The sequence below is a fragment of the Pinus tabuliformis genome, chromosome 7 (assembly GCF_031772625.1).
Source record: "Pinus tabuliformis cultivar Carrire ecotype Pingquan chromosome 7, CPIR1, whole genome shotgun sequence".
Taxonomy (NCBI): domain Eukaryota; kingdom Viridiplantae; phylum Streptophyta; class Pinopsida; order Pinales; family Pinaceae; genus Pinus; species Pinus tabuliformis.
In genome coordinates this window covers 151,192,713-151,212,400 of record NC_142293.1, presented here as the reverse complement: position 1 = coordinate 151,212,400, position 19,688 = coordinate 151,192,713, and positions in this window count along the sequence as shown.

Below are 19,688 nucleotides of genomic sequence, written 5' to 3'. Positions count from 1 at the left end.
ATTTATCTTCAACCCTGAGGGATTGCTATATACCATTTGAAAGATCTCGGAATAAGTTTTCCAACCATATATATTAAGATATCATTTGAGTTAGGTAATAGGAGTAAAAATGCATTCAAAGATAAGGTATCTAAATGAAGCATCAATCCAAAAACAATTCAAAGATAGGGTATCTAAATGGGGCATCAAAAATCCAAAAACAATGTTTCCAAAAGGCATGCTATATGTCATTGGGAAGGTATTGAAATATGTCATTCTACTATATAACTTTCTTTTTCTTTTGGATGGCCTTTGACATCAATAATAAGTTATAACCATTTCCAATAATCATATAAAATGAATTGTAGCTTTTTGGGCATGTGGCATTAATAATCCATGGTATTAGCCAGGGTATTGTAACAAAGTCTATTTAAACGTCAAGCATCTCCATGGTAAAGTGGGGTGAATCTCCACGATTAAGAATCTTGTTACATTTTTTTCAAATGTATATATATGTTTTACTCATATATTAATTATTTTTATAATTATTGATAATAATTTAGATAAAAGTTATGATTTAGTTAAATTTTATAATTTTTTTAATCTTGACAATGTGAGATTTATCATAAAGTGTTTTGATACTTATCACGGATTGATGCCTATTGTTTATCGCCCATTTAATTTATATTGCTCCGCTAGTATTATGTATTAACCAAGTTTTCCACAAGTATGAACTCTTACTTCATGGCCTCATTAAGTTATTCACCCAGCCAAGTTTTCTTTACCATCGTTTACAGCAAAGTCTAGTCACCACTGCTAAGATGATAGCCTACCAAGCAACCATCATAAAAATTACATTATAAGAAAGTGTAGATTACACGTTAAGAGCATAACCCAGTTCCTGCATCCAGCCTTTCATATTTCCTTGAGAGATGCCTCTGCCCCGACTGAGAGAACATTCGGGTGGACATTTTTCGGTATTTCTAATTGTTAACGCATTACATATAAGAAATACTCGCCCAATGGTAGCACACTGTTTCCTAGCAATTTCTATGGAATGGTTACAATAAATAGAAGCATCTATAACTCAACTATACGCAAAAATCATGTGGACCAGCCAAGTGATGTACAAATGGCAAGATTAAGCGAAGCAGCATGCTAAGTAGTTTCAATACAATTCATTGCAAAGTAACTCCTATGAAATTGAACACACAAAACAAATAGTGATCAGATAAAAAGACGGACACCTTAAGCTTGAAATGCAGGATACAGTAATCTGGGAGGTTTATGGATGATTGACCTATCTTGCTTATATCCAGGGCAACGTCCTCGGGATAATTAGGACACTAACAGAACCAAAGGAAAGCCACCAATATATGACCAAAAATGAATATATAATATATGGTACCACAATCAATCCTCATGTTATACAAAGCTTGGGATAAGTTCAAAAAGGCTTTAAAGACAATGCCATTTTTGATATTAGAAGGGCAGACAAGTACCCAGGTAAAAAACTCCTCCAATTTTTTAAAGAACTTTTGCTAGAATACAATAAACAAAAAAGGGTGAATTCTCAGCATGAGCATCTGTTCATATCAAAATGAAAAACAATTGTGGCAAACAAGCATAAGATCACCAGGACCATCATAATAACTCAACATATACCTTCTATTTAGAAAATGGTGACTACAGTAGCTTTAATGCTACAGCTATTATATATGTCAGGGACTGCAGTCGATATTAATGGTACAGCTCTTATATGTTAATGCTATTAATACAGCTTTGAAAATCATGCTAAATAAGTTGCAAAAGCATTTTATTGGTCGCAGATCAGCCAAAATAATTTGCTGAAATTTAAATACGCTATTGCTCCATGAATAACAAAATAACCACAAAGGATTGGCCAAAATCTAATGAAACTAAGAGCAAAATTGTGTACATCAATGCAAATCAATTTATGTATCCCTGCAAAGGCAGGGGCTAAAAAGTATGCTAGTGTTCTAAAGCAACTCCATAACATATAAATAGAACAAAGAATGCACGATAAAAGCAAGTAGAAGATAAATGAAACAACTAATATGGATTAAACATTTTATTGGTCACAGAACAGCCAAAATAATTTGCTTAAGTTTAACTTAGGCAATTGCTGAATGAATAAAAAATAGCCACAAAGGATTGGCCAAACTCTAATGAAACTAAGAGCAAAATTCTGTACATCGATGCAAATCAATTTGTATATCTCTGCATAGGCATGAGCTAATAAGTAAGCTAGTGTTCTAAGGCAACTCCATAAATTATAAATAGAATAAAGTCTTGAAATTTCTAACTCTGACACATTAGAAATCCCTACTGCAATATCTGGTTTGTTATTTCCTACTTGTTCTTTCCATTAAAAAGTTATTTATAAATATAAATACCGAAATAAACACAAATGCAGCCTTAACTCATACAAATCAACAACTGAAATAACTTAGACAATCACATAAGAGACACCGTTTATTTTGGACAATCATTCCCAGAAAAACCCAATGCAGGAAAACCAATGCAGCAGATATGAGGGTTCTATTATTATGCAGTTTTCTGAATATAACTAGGGTGCCAAAAATGGCTCACCCTTCAAAGAATTTCCTTGGCAGAAGTACCTCTCCTCGAAAGACAGATATTCCTGGTTGATCAGCAACCGGATGATTGATCCCACAGCAACTTCGACAATTCCTTAGCTGAACAGCGAAAGCTACTCCAAGTTTCTCTCTGGAACTGCGTCACCCTCCAGGGACTGTGTCACTCTCTTTTGCTCTGCGTCTGCCTCTCAGCTCTCTCACTCTGCCGCACGAAAGCACCTCAGTGTTGCCTCTTCAGCCGAGCGTCAACTCTACTAGCCTTTGCGCGCCCTCCGCTGCTTCTGCATCAGCCTCTTGGCCCTCTGCACCATCTGCGCTGGCCTCCTCAGCCTTTGCGTCAGCCTTCCAAGGCTCTACATGATCTCTCTGGCACTTTCTTTGGCTCTCCGATATGTATTCTTGACCTTTTACCGAACTACCCCTCGCTACAACAGATCATTAACTCAATTTCTCAACAAACCTTGCCAAAAAATCGAATTCTTGATCAACTTGGTATGTCTCCAATTGACCCTCAAGCCTCCTCTTATACTTTTCCTGCTGACAATTCAACGGCCGAAATCAAGTCCCTAATCAACGGCTAAGATTCGATTTGGCTTAATCCTCGTTATTTAGAACTTTCTCGCCAATATTATATTAATACACATTAATATTTTAATTTTCCTAACTTTAGACTTAGGGTCTCATTAAAAATATTGCTTATTTTAATATCTCTCCATCCGGGTGGAATTTCCCCAAACAATTTCTGGGTCTTGGAAATCTTATGTGCCTTAGCCTCTCCACCAATTTTCATGGCTAGAGCACATCCGATGCTTACCACAAATCAACATAAAGCATGCAGGATAAAAGCAAGTTGAAGATAATTGACATAATGATTTAATTAGAATCCCGAAGTTCTTATTATTGGCACAATTTATAAACCATGTACATTAAACACAAGAGTGAAGGAGTATTTAGTAGGCTAGAAACTCTGTCAAACACGTACTCCATCTTCCCTTTTCTGTGCTACTAGCTTGCATTTGATCCGCTTGTAGTCAGTTACCAATTCTCAAACCAACAGACTGTCATCTTCTTACAAGTTATTGCCAAGCTTTGACCCTATGTTGTGGGGTATGTGTAACCTAGAGAGAGACAAATTTCTCATACCCAGGATGGCTACGTTAACATGCACAGCAATAGCCTCCTAAAATTGGGGGACACCCATATCCTCAATTTTTTTTAAGTCCAAAAAAGGAACTTTTCTAAAAAAATTATGGTCCCCATAAACAACCCCTAGGGCATCTCAATCATTGGCCTATTATTTCTGCACAAAAACTAATATATTGTTTATATATGCACTCTACTTCTAAAGTCTAGTGTTTCCAATGAAGACACTGTAGACATTTCTGAACTGTTCAACTCGTGCACTTGTTCAAGAAAGACATGACAATTGATGAATATACTGAGAAGTTCAGAGTCTTGGAGTTGAAGTCCAAATGCTTCGCAGATCTCATGGGAAAGACCTACATTCAATCCAAGGTCAACAATCCAAATTGAGGTAATAATGTCTGGAGCTGATTCTGTGGACAAAGCCATTAGTATAACTAGAAGAGCACAGAGCCACGTTATACAGAAAGATACTTGGCTCTAGTAAAAAGAGATAACTTGTGTATATGAAAAGAGGGCAAAAGGAAGAGGGAAAATATGAAATGTCACAACTCAAAAATCCATGTCTGTATAAATCCTGCAAAGATTCAAACCATTCAAGAGTGGCTAGTGCCTATGACCCTTTAAAAGCTTTGAGCAATTTGGGGCTTAGAAAGGTTCTACCACAATTTTGTAAGAAATTTTCTTCCTATTGCTTGTCTTCTTACTAATTTTAACAAAGGAGGACACATTTCATCGGTCAATTGATGCACAACAAGTTTTTGACAGCCTAAAGGACGCCCTTGATTTGTCTTGAATGATCACTACACCTAATCACCCAACCCTTCATCGTTGAGTGTGATTCTTCGAAATTTATATTTCTGATGGCATTTACAGACAATGATAGACCCTTAACCTTTGAAAGTAGGAAGTTTGAATGACAACGAAAGGTGCATGTCCACATACAATAATGAAATGTGGCCCATACTTCGAGTTGTGGCCAAGTGGCACCAATTCCTCCTCAATAATAAGTTCCTTATTAGGATTGACCATCTCAAAACGATGCATTTACTCACAAAAGAAGATGACTTTTGAGATCATCTATAATAAGGGGAATATTAAAGCAAGTGCTTTATGTCAAAGGGATGCACCACCAACCTTCATCTCAATCACCCAAACTAATTGGGTACAAGAACACCTCACCAACTAATAATGGAACCTACAATAGTGAATCTTCAACAAGACACTACTGATGACAGACGAAAGTATTTAATAAGTGTTCACCGGGATATCTTCTGGTGTACACAAATAAACTAACTAAATGGCTGAAGTGGCAGCATTGCAACTAGATATCACTTTGCAGCCAAAATGACCTCCTTTAAAGCATTATATGGCTATGAACCCCCATCCCTTGGACTAGATCATCCAAAATGTTAAAAGTCCTTGCAGCAGCTGACACTAGCTCCTAAAAAATAACCTTTCTATGGCAGCAAACAAGATCAAACAGCAATCTGACCAACACTGTTGTAAAGGCATACAAATCGAAAATATGATCTTTTGTTCTAATGCATCCCTACAAGGAGACAAGTCTCTGAGAACAAGTTAAGGACAACCTTCAACAAGGTTTATGGCCCCAATAGAATGAGAGCAAATGTGGGTGATGTGGGTGACGCCTTGGACATTTTCAACAAAAGAAAAAACCATGACATTTTCCACATTTCTTATTTAGAAACCAGCCTAGATCCATCTTAACTACAGATCTATCAAAGCGCTGTGAGGAATCAAATCTCTTTTCACTCTAAAAGAGGTTGGCACCAATGTTGCGAACATCGCGATTGGGATTAAATCGGCAATGGTTTGAAAATCGGAAAAAACCGTAAAAATCGGGATAAAATAGCTAAAAATTGGCAAAAAATAAATAAATGAATAAATACAAAAACCAAGATTTTTTCCCAAAAAATCGGGATTAAATCACGATTTTTTCATTTTTTGCAACACTGGTTTGCACCTCAAGAGATTTGATCACTCTCGGCACTTGGTAGATCCCAAGTGAAGATGGATCTAGGCTGGTTTAATTATTAATTATATTTATAATTAATTATTTTATTTTATTTTTTAAAATTTTATTTAATATTTATGCAATTTGACAAAGTGAAAATGTTTTAATTAATAATTATAATTATTATTTTATTTTAATTTAATTTTTCTTGTGTAATTTGACCAAGTCAAAATGTTTACATAACAGGACAAGATGGGACAACATCTCTTCCATACTAGGCTGGAAAGCACCCCTCCGCACAATGAAATGAGGCAGTAAGGTTGTTACTTGTTAGTAGTTACTCAAACATAGGTCCCTCCCACAAATGAAGAGCACAAGTTCATACTGTTGGGACCAGAGGACATTTTGGTCGTGAATGTGAAGATTCTCTACAAAAGTCAAATGACAAATTAAAAGATCAAATGGAAGGGTCTCCCAAAAAATGAAGCCACCTAGGAGGCAAAATCATTTCTGTAGAAATACTCAAGTTCACAAATGTTCAAGGGTACCCACCTTCAACTCCATCTCTATGGGTACAAGAGCTCCTCACCCACTACATAATGAATCCAACTATAGCCCAACTTCATTAAGACATTACTGATGACAAACAAGGTTGTTAACAAGTGCATGGAGGAGTACCTTCAAATGTACCAAAGAATAAACAAAGTAAATAGATAAAGCGATTGCACTGATATAATAATAGTAAATACATATCACTTTGCGACCAAAATGACCTCGTTTAAAGTTTAAAGCGTATATCGCTAGAAACCCCCATCAGCTAGAAAGGAACTTCCAAATGTTAGGTTCCTGCAGCAATTAACACTACCATAAATGCAGAATATCTTCAGCATCCTAAAATAACATCTTATATATGGAAGCAAAGATGATAAGTGAGCTAAATAACACCATTCAGAAAGACTCCTAAAGATTGAAAATATGGTCTTTTGTCAGTGGCAGCCCCACAAGCAGACAACTCTGACAAGGTAAGGACAACCTTCAACAAGTTTAATGGCCCCTTCAGAGTGGAAGTTTTAAAAGTGTGTTGTGGCTTATGGAGGTGACTATGAAGAATCTCTGCAAAAGTCAAATAGAATATAGAATCAAATGGAAGGGTCCCCATAAGAGGAAGCCACATGGAAGGATAAAGCATTCTGCAGAAATACTCAAATTTGCAAAACTATAGGAATAGATAACCCACGCCCCTCAAGTGTAGCCATCAGCTCAAAAGGCCTTCTTTCTCTTTTCATGCTTTACACATCAATGACTTCATTACAACTAGTTGAAATGTACTTCCTAGAATAAATCTTGGGTTTCAAATCTGATACATGGATGTTCACATAGCATTCTATTTCGGTTACCTCAATAGTTGCAATAGTGGTTTCATTTTGGGTACAAAAAATTGCATCAAAAGAGCAAAAACCCTCCATCCAAGTGTTTTTTGTTCAGCCAGACATATAGTTTTTCCTATGGCAAGAGTAGCAACATATAAAAAGCATTTTTCTTTAAAGGGCCAAGCTCAGAATGATGTTACAGCTTCAAATTTCTCTCTTTTCATTAATCTTCTCCATTCCACATCATGCCAACTTTAATCTATCATCTCAATCCCTTGTGGAAATATTTTGAAAGGTTAAGAAGCCCAAGTGTGAATGGGGGGCAGTAAAAATCTAGTGCACACTTTGTTCTACTCACTGGAAATGCAGTTATACAAGGGTTCAAGGATTTTATTCACATTCCAAATGTTAACTTTAGGGATTACTTCGTAAGTGTTTACACCATGCTTGGGCTGCTTCATAAGATTTGGGGTGCATGGTGTATGCTCAACCCTAGATGGTCTGAGATAGATGGGCACATGAGAGAGAGTCCTTGATGGATTTACACAATTGAGATAATTTACTTAATGGATGCCATATCAATGGTGTTATTGGCTGAGAGTTCTTCCCTTAGGCATTGGAGTTCAATAATCAATATCACTGCTCTCAATTCAGAACCACCTGCTCCTCAACCTCTGTCACTGTTGGTGGCAATTCATGATTCTCCTCAAACTTGACATCTCTACTCACAATTCTCTTCCTCTACATTGGTATGAAGATCATATAAGCTTTTGCGGTCTCATTACATCGCATGAATATCCCCTTTGGACAACCAAAGACCCTCAACTGTCCGATCTCTAGTTTCACCCAATTAAATGCCTTCTCTAGAGTCGTGTCCCCCAATATCCTGTGAGGACTCTTGTTATGCACATATGCTGCAAAATTACATGCCTCTGCCCAAAGAAACATATGCAAATCCTAGTCATGTAGCATATCCTTGGCAAAATCGATGATGGACCAATTCTCTCTCTACAACCCATTCTACTCAAGGTTGTATGAGACTGTCATCTCCCTCTTGATCCCTGCCTCCTTGTAGAAATCCTTGAATCCATTAGAGGCATACTCAATCCTTTAAGTCAATGGGGGTGTACTCACCCCCATTGTCTGACCTCAAGACCTTGATCTTCTCACATGTCTAGTTCTCCACCTACGCCTTGAACTCCCAGAACCCACTGAAGACCTCATCATTGGTCTTCATGGAGAAGATCCAGGTTTTCCTGGAATAATCATCAATGAACGTGACATAGTATAGCGCTCCCTCCACTGATGCCACTACCATCAGTCCACATGCATCTGAGTGCAAAAGATACAAGATTCCCTTGGATTTACTCGCTACTCAAAAAATCAACCTTGGCATTCTTACCAAGTGTGCATCCTCTACATACACCCTATTGCTCAATACTAAAATTTGGGAGACTAGTGACAATCTCCCTCAAAATCAACAACCCCCTATAATAAGGCAGGTGTCCCAACCTCCTATGCCATAGCTCACACAAGTTGTCATTGTCATGTAACAATGCTTGAATAGGTTTTCTCGCCAACCTGTATAAGTTGCTCTCTCTAAACCCAATACTCAATGTTGTGTCTGAGTTAGACTCATCTGGACAAACAAGCACCTATCCATTCTTGAATATGACTACATGCCATTTGTCCTCAATCACTAAAACTGCGAACAAGTTTTTCTTGAGTCCTGGTACAAAAAACGTGTCCTTGGCTTTCAACAACCCTCTACTCTAGCTGGAACTTCATGGTTTCAACACCCTTCACTACACACCTAGCATCATCACAAAGCTCACCCTTGAGCCTTCATCCATCTGACTATTAAACAACTCTTGTGTTTTTGTCATATGTCGTAATGCACCATTGTCCATGTACCACAAACTCCTAGTGATGGTGTTGCTAGATAGACAAAAGACCCATGAGAAGTCCTCAAACATTGTTGCAAACTCATTAAGTTGAGCCTCTATTCACGCTACTATATGTTGTGACTTCCCCTTCCCTTTATTCTTTATCAAACATTGTGATGCATAAAGCCCATTCTTGTGGCAAATGAAGAGCTTGTTCAAGTCTTTCTTCTTCCTTAGCTATAATCCTTCATTGCTACCCTTGTAACCCTTTGCCCTTCTTGGCCATACTAACCAAGGCCAAGTTCTCCTCTCCATCTCCTTACCTATTGACTTTAGACTCCTCCCGAGCCTCGTCCTAGATGCAATCATCCCAAAGCATCTCAAGTTTAAGAAGATTTTCCTGAGTGCAGACTCCCTTAACAAATGGTTCCCGTGACTTGCGAAAAACATTCAATGCCACATTCACGAATTCAATGTCCTCCAATTTCAGGTTTCTCCCCAATTGTTGCAAGTTAAACACGTATTTGGGTGATACTCATAAGATAGTTGATAACATTATCAGCCTTTGACATCTTGATGATTTTGAGTTTGTTTCTCAAGATCATCTTCTTGTTCGTTTAATCACTTTGGAACGGGTACACTAGAGCCTTCAACATATCTCTAGTCAATTGCTTCTCTTCCAATTGCAGGATCAAATGATTCTTTATGGCATCCATAATCATTCTTTGGGCTTTGATGTCGTAAGTCCTCCTAGCACCCACAAGAATAAAAACTACTAGTTTGTGAATCTGCTACTGTCAGACCAGTGGGTAACTCCTCAAAACAATTCATGATATTCATTCAGGTTGGTCTTTATTATATACATGAGGGAGAGACTGTTCATTTCATCTCCCGGTGACTCTTCATATTTTCTATTATTTATTTATATCAATTTCAGTTATTCACCCAATCCTGATGATTAGGTGTCAACATTCCCCCCCCCTTAATCTGAAGGGATGTTGGTGAGTCCAAGCATTGTTCTGAATCTTTCAAGCTTTTCTCTTCCAAGCGCTTTGGTGAAGATGTCTGCAATTTGCTCATTAGTGGAACAATGGCGGAGATTGATTGTTTTGGCCTCAACATGATGTCGAATCAAATGATATTTAGTATTGATGTGCTTCGTTCGATCATGGAACTTTGGGTTCTTGGCCAACTTTATTGCCAAGGTATTGTCAATCATGAGTGGGGTCGATTGTACTTGTTTTACCTGCAAATCTTCAAGAATTTTCCTAAGCCACACAATTTCTTTTGTTGCCTCAGTTGCTGCCACATATTTTGTCTCTATTGTGGAATCTACTGGAACTGATTGTTTGCGTGATCTCCAGGAGAAGCTCCTGATCCAAGACTCATAGCATAACCTAAAGTAAATACTGTTGGCATTATGATACATGTGTTGTACTTGATGGCAACCCTCTCATAGAAGAACAACTCACTTACATATAACTAGATCAATCTACAGATGTGACTAAATGCATGGGATGCAGGACAGCTCAAAGGAATAAGAAGATCAAGTTTTAAGTGTGACAAGTTAGCTTTGCCATCAAGTCCAAAGGGGGAGATTGTTGGCATTATGAGACAAGTGTTGTCCTTGATGGCAAATCACACTGATGACAAATCATAGTGCAGAAGGATAGCAGCAAGGAATTGATGATTAGACTACAAGTATGAAGAGAAAATATATATACGCAGGTTCACTATATACCAAGTAGGGTATACACGCAGGTTCACTATATACCAAGTCGCGTATACGCAGGTTCGCTATATACCAAGTAGGGTATACAAGCAGGTTCACTATATACCAAGTCGCGTATACACAGGTTTGCTATATACCAAGTAGGGTATACACGCAGTTTCATGCACGGAAAAGCGCGTACATGTCGGAAAGCTTACTTTTGGTCCGTGGTAGTTAGTCCTCGGTATTTGAACCTATGGTTTCGGACCATGGTATCTCGACAAGTGTGTTGATCCCAAGTATTGGGCTCTTGGTATTGATTTATTATGGTTTTGGACCGTGGTATTGAGCAAGGCCTAAGACTATAAAAGGAGAAGAAGATCATTAGGCAAGGGTATCCGAAAAGTCTTGAATATCTGATGAAGTATGAGATCCAGTATGCAGGTTATGGGTTGATGATACATTGCTTGATCTGAGCTAAGGAGGGATCTCACCGGTTGATGGAGAACAAGATCTAAGGAGAGATCGGGATCAAATGGTTTGAAATGAACTATCTTTATATGGATGATTATGCTTATTCTAGATCTACATACTGACGCATGTAATGTTCTATAAATGTTATAAGTATGACTGATGTCTGATACAGCTGCAAAGTTATAAGAAAATATTTTGAGATCTGTACGCGGGTTGACCTTGGAAAAAGCGCGTATGTACGCGGGTTTGATTCATCGTAGTAGCGTATACATTTTGAAGTTTGATGTTGAAGTTGCAGTTGGGTCTAATTGATTTTGCAGAGTTCTGTGTCTGCTCTGTGTTCTGGTGACTGTGTTGTTGACAGGGTTTCAGTGTTTCAGTGATTCAGAGATTGATGATGTTAGTAGTGATTGTTTTGAGCTTCAATGATAGTTATGGGTCCAGTATGAAAATTGGATGAAACGTGGCCTTTCAGATTATGTGTTGTGCTTCAGGAGTATCCAGTCTGAAAATTTATGAAACGTGGTACCTGGAGGAGAGAAGATTGTAGGCCGGCGCCTACGTACTAGTATCTTAGCTAGTACAAGAGCAAAGGGGGTTGGAGCTCCCTTCCTGGAGAGTCTGGAGAACGAGAGAAGGTTGTAGCCTTCTGCAGGTTGTAGCCTGCGTGCTGGTAAAGGACTGCACCAGTACATTGTAAAAGAAGTTTCTTAATAAAGGAAGATAGAAACGAATTGCAGCAGGTGGTTTTCACCCACATTGGGTTTCCACCTTATATCATGGTGTTCATGTGTGCTTCTTGTGTGTGATGATATGTTCTATTTTTACTACACCTGCTTACTGTTCATATGGTTAATGAAGTTCTGATGCACTAACTAAAGATCAACACTTAATGGATTAACTGAATCATAAGTATTTTGGATATACGCTAGTTGCTTTAGACACAGTTGCGTATACACGCGGGTTCCCTTGAATGAAGTAGCGTATATGTATCTAAGTATGGAAATGAAAAGGTTTTATTGATCTGATAATACTGATTCACCCCCCCTCTCAGTATTATTTCCAACAATTGGTATCAGAGCAGGTCCTTTGGTAGAAGCTTGATCGCTTGAAGGAGATCCGTGGAACTATGGGAAAGAAGCTTAAGAAGAAAGCACCTAAGAAGAAGAAGACATCTCAGAAGAACTATGACAGTGGGAGAATCGATTGGGGATTAGGTATAAGAAGCTCTTCAGATTCAGAATCATTTCAGAATGAAGATGAACTATCAGGTATGAATTTGCTATCCTCTGATGTTCCAGCTATCTATCCATTTGGAAAAGATGAAAGTGATAGTGAAGCAACTGAATTTGCTTTTATGGGTGAGCAAGAAAAGTATCAAATAGAGGCAGTATTTAGAAGGCTTACAGACAAAATTAAAGATCAACAAGATCTATTGAACAAAAGGGAATGTGCTTTGAAAGAAGAAGTTACCAAACTAAAAGCTCAATCAGAGGAAGGAAACAAGGTAAGAAAGTTACTCAAGGACAAGGAAAATCAATGTCAAAAGTTGCAGGATGAAGTCAATGAAAGAAGCACAACCATCAAGAAACTCAGAGATAGATCCAGTTACTATGAAAGTCTTGAAACCACGATCCGCTCGCTAAAGGAAGATCTTGAAGAATCAAAGAAGCAGAATAAAGATCTACTCCAAGCTATTGAAAAACAGGTAAACGAAGATATCAGCTTAAAATCTCAACTGGAATGTGCCTTCAGAATTCGTCAAATGCAGCAGGATCTGAATGAAGAGCAAGAAAAGGAGATTCTCAAACTAAGGCATCAGTTGGAAGAAGGAAGGAAAGCTGAAGAAGACATGAAGAAGAAATGTCTAGAAAAGGAGGAACAACTTCAAGTTGAGGTAAATATCTTGAAAGGTAAATTAGAAGAAAAGGATAAACTATTGAGATTTCAAGATAGTACTAAAGCCTTGGATGATATTCTTAGTAGTCAAAGGTCTCCTATTATCAAGATTGGTCTTGGTTTTCATGAATATGTTGAAGGTGAATCTAGTTCACAAGGTAAGGCAAGGAACTATAAAGAGAAATCCAAAATGATCAACAAGGAGATGAAAGGTCAATCTCATCATCAACCAAGGAAAGAAATTCTTCAAAGAAAATCTTTTACTCCTCCTATGAATAATGTTGAATGTTATGTATGTCATAATCTTGGACATGTTGCAGCCAGGTGTGGAAGAAGAAGAGTTCAAGACCATCATGCAGAAAGATCATCACATTCAAGGTACTTTAATGGATATTGCTTTGCTTGCAATATGTTTGGTCACAAAGCTGCTGATTGCTACAAGAGGAATATGAAACATGTAAGATGTTATGCATGTAACAAACTTGGACATATAGCAAAGGAATGCAGGAACAAAGGACGGACATCACACCAAAAGGAGAAAACATCATCACACTTGAAGATATGGAAGAAGAAGGAAGTACAGTCAGAAAGATGTGGCACAGCACAATGTACTCAGATACAGCACAGCACAGACATAACAGACTCAGAGGGAGCTGAAAGTGTAAAACTTCAGTATCCTGAATCTCATACGCAAGTTCCATAAAGGAAAGTCACGTATATACGTGAGTTAGACACTGCAAAGTCGCGTATATGTCAGTCTGAGGAAAAGCAGTGGGGACAGGCTCAGAAAAAGGACCTGATATGATTCAGTCTATTATCTGCTCTATTGATTAATAGTTACAGTCTGCTGAGGATGTGTGGAAATGTTTTGATACTTGTAAGATGTCTAGAAGCGTTTTGATCCTGACTTGATGATGTCTTCAGATGGCACAGGTTGAGGGGGAGCATATGCCTTTAATAATTCATTGTTGGCATTATGGTTAATAGTCCTTGGTGATGATGCTTATATGGCTAAATGATATATCTTGCTATGATGTGGTTATGAGTTGTCCATGATAAAATCTCATATGATTCTTGGGGATACATAGTTGATGTTCAGATCAGATTTATGGTTGATTCTTTGATGATACATATATGGTGCTTACATGGTGATCTTCATACGGATAAGGAGAAGTACAAAGCTTGAATACACATCTTCCTCACTTGATGATGAGTCACTCATATGTTGCTGTCATCATATGCATACAATTATGATGCAGGCACTCTTGTGGATAAGGATTGTTGTTGTTGATGATATCAAGAAGTTTTGTCAAATGAGCTTGAGCTCAAGATACATAGTGCTAATACATGGATGACTACTCATAGTTACTTTGTTGGAGACATGGTGATGAGTTCTTATCTATATGATGATAGGTTGATACTTACATATGTTGATTGATGCAGATGATACTTGGATCATGTAGATCTTGACGTTGATGTAATGGCTATGGTGGTTTCACATATAATGTGAATGATTTCATGATGATGTTTAAAAGGAGGAGTTGACATCTATGTTCAGACATACCTTGTTGCAGGACATTTACAGGTTGCTGATATGGAAATGGTTGTACGCGAGTTTCATAAGGCCTATCCGCGTATATACGCTTGTTTATGTGGATGCAGACGCGTATATGGAGTTTTGAAGGAAATCAGCAGGGACAGATGTTGGTTGCAGAGAGTCTGATATGGGTCTGACAGAGACCATCTGGCACAGGTTCAGGGGGAGCAGATAATCTTCCAATGATGCATTGTTGGCATTATCTTAGAAGCTTTTGGTTCTAGTTCACGGTTGTTGTTGGTTTCAGGTGAAACAAAGGCAGAAGGATCTCTTGGTTGCTGATCTGAATCGACAGATGCTGGCGATATCAGTTATTGGTGACTTTCATAAAGTCTTGCTCTAGATATTTCGGTCATATATCTCTTTTGTGATATCTCTTTCATGATGTCAAGGTCATGTAACGGCCTATATTGGTTTCCCCACTATGCTTGGGATGAAAATGTAATGCTCTTGTTGTATCATGTGTAAACTTTTGATGTATCCCCACTTGGTTGGGTGGATGAGTCAATTCTAGTATATCCCCACGTGATTGGGAAATGGATGTATGTATTGAGTCTTTTGGTGATAGGAAGGTCTCTTATGATGTATAAGTCATGGTTCTTCTTGAAGAACATCTTTTTGCAGATCTTGCCTTCAGTCAGGAAGAGCATGAACAGCACACTTCAGCAGTACAGAGACTTGGCATGTACTCAGGGGGAGCATGGACAGATTGGTACACTTTGGCATATACAAAGGGGGAGCACATTTGGAGATTTCAGCAGGTACTCAGGGGGAGTATGGACAGCAGAATGTTTATCAAGGAAAGAGAATATGTTGGTCCACCCTTTGCCCTTGATGTCAAAGGGGGAGAGTGATTTGGTGTTGTTGCCATCAAGTCCAAAGGGGGAGATTGTTGGCATTATGATGCATGTGTTGTACTTGATGGCAACCCTCTCATAGAAGAACAACTCACTTACATATAACTAGATCAATCTACAGATGTGACTAAATGCATGGGATGCAGGACAGCTCAAAGGAATAAGAAGATCAAGTTCTAAGTGTGACAAGTTAGCTTTGCCATCAAGTCCAAAGGGGGAGATTGTTGGCATTATGAGACAAGTGTTGTCCTTGATGGCAAATCACACTGATGACAAATCATAGTGCAGAAGGATAGCAGCAAGGAATTGATGATCAGACTACAAGTATGAAGAGAAAATATATATACGCAGGTTCACTATATACCAAGTAGGGTATACACGCAGGTTCACTATATACCAAGTCGCGTATACGCAGGTTCGCTATATACCAAGTAGGGTATACAAGCAGGTTCACTATATACCAAGTCGCGTATACGCAGGTTCGCTATATACCAAGTAGGGTATACACGCAGTTTCATGCACGGAAAAGCGCGTACATGTTGGAAAGCTTACTTTTGGTCCGTGGTAGTTAGTCCTCGGTATTTGAACCTATGGTTTCGGACCATGGTATCTCGACAAGTGTGTTGATCCCAAGTATTGGGCTCTTGGTATTGATTTATTATGGTTTTGGACCGTGGTATTGAGCAAGGCCTAAGACTATAAAAGGAGAAGAAGATCATTAGGCAAGGGTATCCGAAAAGTCTTGAATATCTGATGAAGTATGAGATCCAGTATGCAGGTTATGGGTTGATGATACATTGCTTGATCTGAGCTAAGGAGGGATTTCACCGGTTGATGGAGAACAAGATCTAAGGAGAGATCGGGATCAAATGGTTTGAAATGAACTATCTTTATATGGATGATTATGCTTATTCTAGATCTACATACCGACGCATGTAATGTTCTAGAAATGTTATAAGTATGACTGATGTCTGATACAGCTGCAAAGTTATAAGAAAATATTTTGAGATCTGTACGCGGGTTGACCTTGGAAAAAGCACGTATGTACGCGGGTTTGATTCATCGTAGTAGCGTATACATTTTGAAGTTTGATGTTGAAGTTGCAGTTGGGTCTAATTGATTTTGCAGGGTCTGCTCTGTGTTCTGGTGACTGTGTTGTTGACAGGGTTTCAGTGTTTCAGTGATTCAGAGACTGATGATGTTAGTAGTGATTGTTTTGAGCTTCAATGATAGTTATGGGTCCAGTATGAAAATTGGATGAAACGTGGCCTTTCAGATTATGTGTTGTGCTTCAGGAGTATCCAGTCTGAAAATTTATGAAACGTGGTACCTGGAGGAGAGAAGATTGTAGGCCGGCGCCTACGTACTAGTATCTTAGCTAGTACAAGAGCAAAGGGGGTTGGAGCTCCCTTTCTGGAGAGTCTGGAGAACGAGAGAAGGTTGTAGCCTTCTGCAGGTTGTAGCCTGCGTGCTGGTAAAGGACTGCACCAGTACATTGTAAAAGAAGTTTCTTAATAAAGGAAGATAGAAACGAATTGCAGCAGGTGGTTTTCACCCACATTGGGTTTCCACCTTATATCATGGTGTTCATGTGTGCTTCTTGTGTGTGATGATTTGTTCTATTTTTACTACACCTGCTTACTGTTCATATGGTTAATGAAATTCTGATGCACTAACTAAAGATCAACACTTAATGGATTAACTGAATCATAAGTATTTTGGATATACGCTAGTTGCTTTAGACACAGTTGCGTATACACGCGGGTTCCCTTGAATGAAGTAGCGTATATGTATCTAAGTATGGAAATGAAAAAGTTTTTATTGATCTGATAATACTGATTCACCCCCCCTCTCAGTATTATTTCCAACAAATACCCTAGTTTCGTTGTCTCCATCGAAGTCTGAATCAGAGTATCCAATCAAGCTGAAGTCGTCCACCTGTGTATACTTGATACCAAAGTCTTGAGTTCCCTTGAAGTACCTTAGAACTCTTTTTGCAACAGGCCAATGTCCCTCACAAGGCTTTTGCATAACCCTGGAGAGGATTCCAACAGCGAATGAAATGTCTGGTCTAGTAGTAGTTAGGTAGTTGAGACTTCCTACAAGCTATCTATACTTTGTTGCATCCTCAAATTCTTTTCCTTCTATGGACGTGAGCTTTATGTTTTGTTCCATTGGAGTAGTAAGAGGATTGCATTCTGTCATGCCAAACCTGTTCAACAGATCTCCAATGTATTTCTTTTGAGAAAGGAATATGGACTTTGGATGTTGAGTTACTTGAATACCAAGATAGTAATGAACATAGCCCAAATCAGTGATTTCAAAACCTTTTCTCAATTCCTTCTTTATGGATGCAATGTCGATTTTATTGTTCCTTGTCATCAAAATATCATCTACATATACCACAAGATATACAACTGTTTTGCCAACCTTCTTGACAAACAAAGTTGCATCATCAAGATCATAATGTTTGAAATTGAGTTTCAAAAGATGCTCAATTAGTTTTTCATACCAGGCTCGCGGTGCTTGTTTGGGGCCATACAAGGATTTCACAAGTTTGCATACTTTATGTTCATGTCCTTTCACAGCAAATCCTTCAGGCTAGGACAAACTTTTTATTGACTTCATCACAGAGACGGTATGCTTTGAAGGTGTTTGAATACCCCAGGAAGATACACTTACAACTTCTTGCACCAAGTTTGTTTCTATGTACCTTTGGTATCAAGGCATAACAAGTGGAACCAAAGACCCTGAGATGCTTTACCAAAGGAATGTGCCTATACCACATTTCATAGGGAGTCTTATTTCTGATAGCATTAGATGGACATCTATTCTTTATATATACAACACATAGAACTGCATCAGACCAAAACATCAATTTTACATTTTTGAAAAACATCATGGAACGCACCATATTTAAGATTGTCCTATTCATTCTTTCAGCTACATCGTTCTGTTGGGGATTATAAGGCACAGTTGTTTGATGTTTGATCCCATGTTGGCGAAGATAGTTTTCAAATTCATTTGAAGTGTATTCTTTTCCATTATCAGTGCGAATAGAGCCAATATGAGATTGTGCATCATTTTCAATCCATGTATGAAAGTTCTTGAATGTTTGAAAAGCATCAGATTTGTTCTTCAATAAATAAACCCAACACATTCTAGTGTAGTCATCAATAAATGTCATCACATATTTAGTTCTATTTGCAGAAGGAACAGACATTGGACCACATAATCTGAATGAATGAGTTCAAGTTTTCTATGTGCTCTTGAATGTGAATCATGAAAAGACTATTTGCTATGCTTTCCTAGAATACAAGCATCACATTGCTTAAGTTTCCTAGGAATTTTAGGCAAACCAGTAACACCATTTTTCTTCAACAAGCGGAGGCTGTCATAATTCAAATGTCCAAATCTAGCATGCCATAACAAACTTGATGGAAGTGTACCTTCTTCATAATGAGAATTGTATGAGAAATGTTGTGCACGAGCAGAGGTACCCTGCAGCTTGAGAAGCATTTCTTCTTCTATCCCCCTCATGACAAGTGAGTGGTCAGATGCTTTTCTCACCTCAAGCTTGCCATCAAACATATGAATGGAGTGACCTTGCTAGCGGATGTGGACCAAGGACAGCAAGTTTCTCTTCAGCTGTGGGAGATATAGAACATGATGTAGAAGGAAGTCTGGAAGACCAGGCAATTTAAGCCTGATTGTGCCAAGCCCTGATGGCTTGAGTTTTGATTGGTCTGCAAAGTATACTGCTCCATCAACATTGTCAGTAAATTCTTCAAAAAAATATTTTCTATGAGTCATGTGGCAAGTTGCTCCTGAATCAAGCAACCAATCATTTTTCCAAGAAGCAAGTGAAGCATTAAATAAATCTTCATTTACTCCAATATTACATTGTGTCACAACATAATGAGCGGATTCAAGTGCTTTACCTTTGTCTGTGTCATTAGTTTTACCTTTGGGTTGGTTTCTTTGCTGTTCAATTTTGTCCCAAGGTAACTTGCATGTGGAGGCATCATGTGATCCATTTCTTTTGCAGCGTATGCAGTGCAAATCTGACTTTTCTCCTTGAGAGTGTTTGCTCCCCCTGCCTCTGAAATATCTTCCTCTTCCTCTTTGACCACCTCTTCCTCTGGAAGAATCTTGGGCAAGATTCTTTTCTTT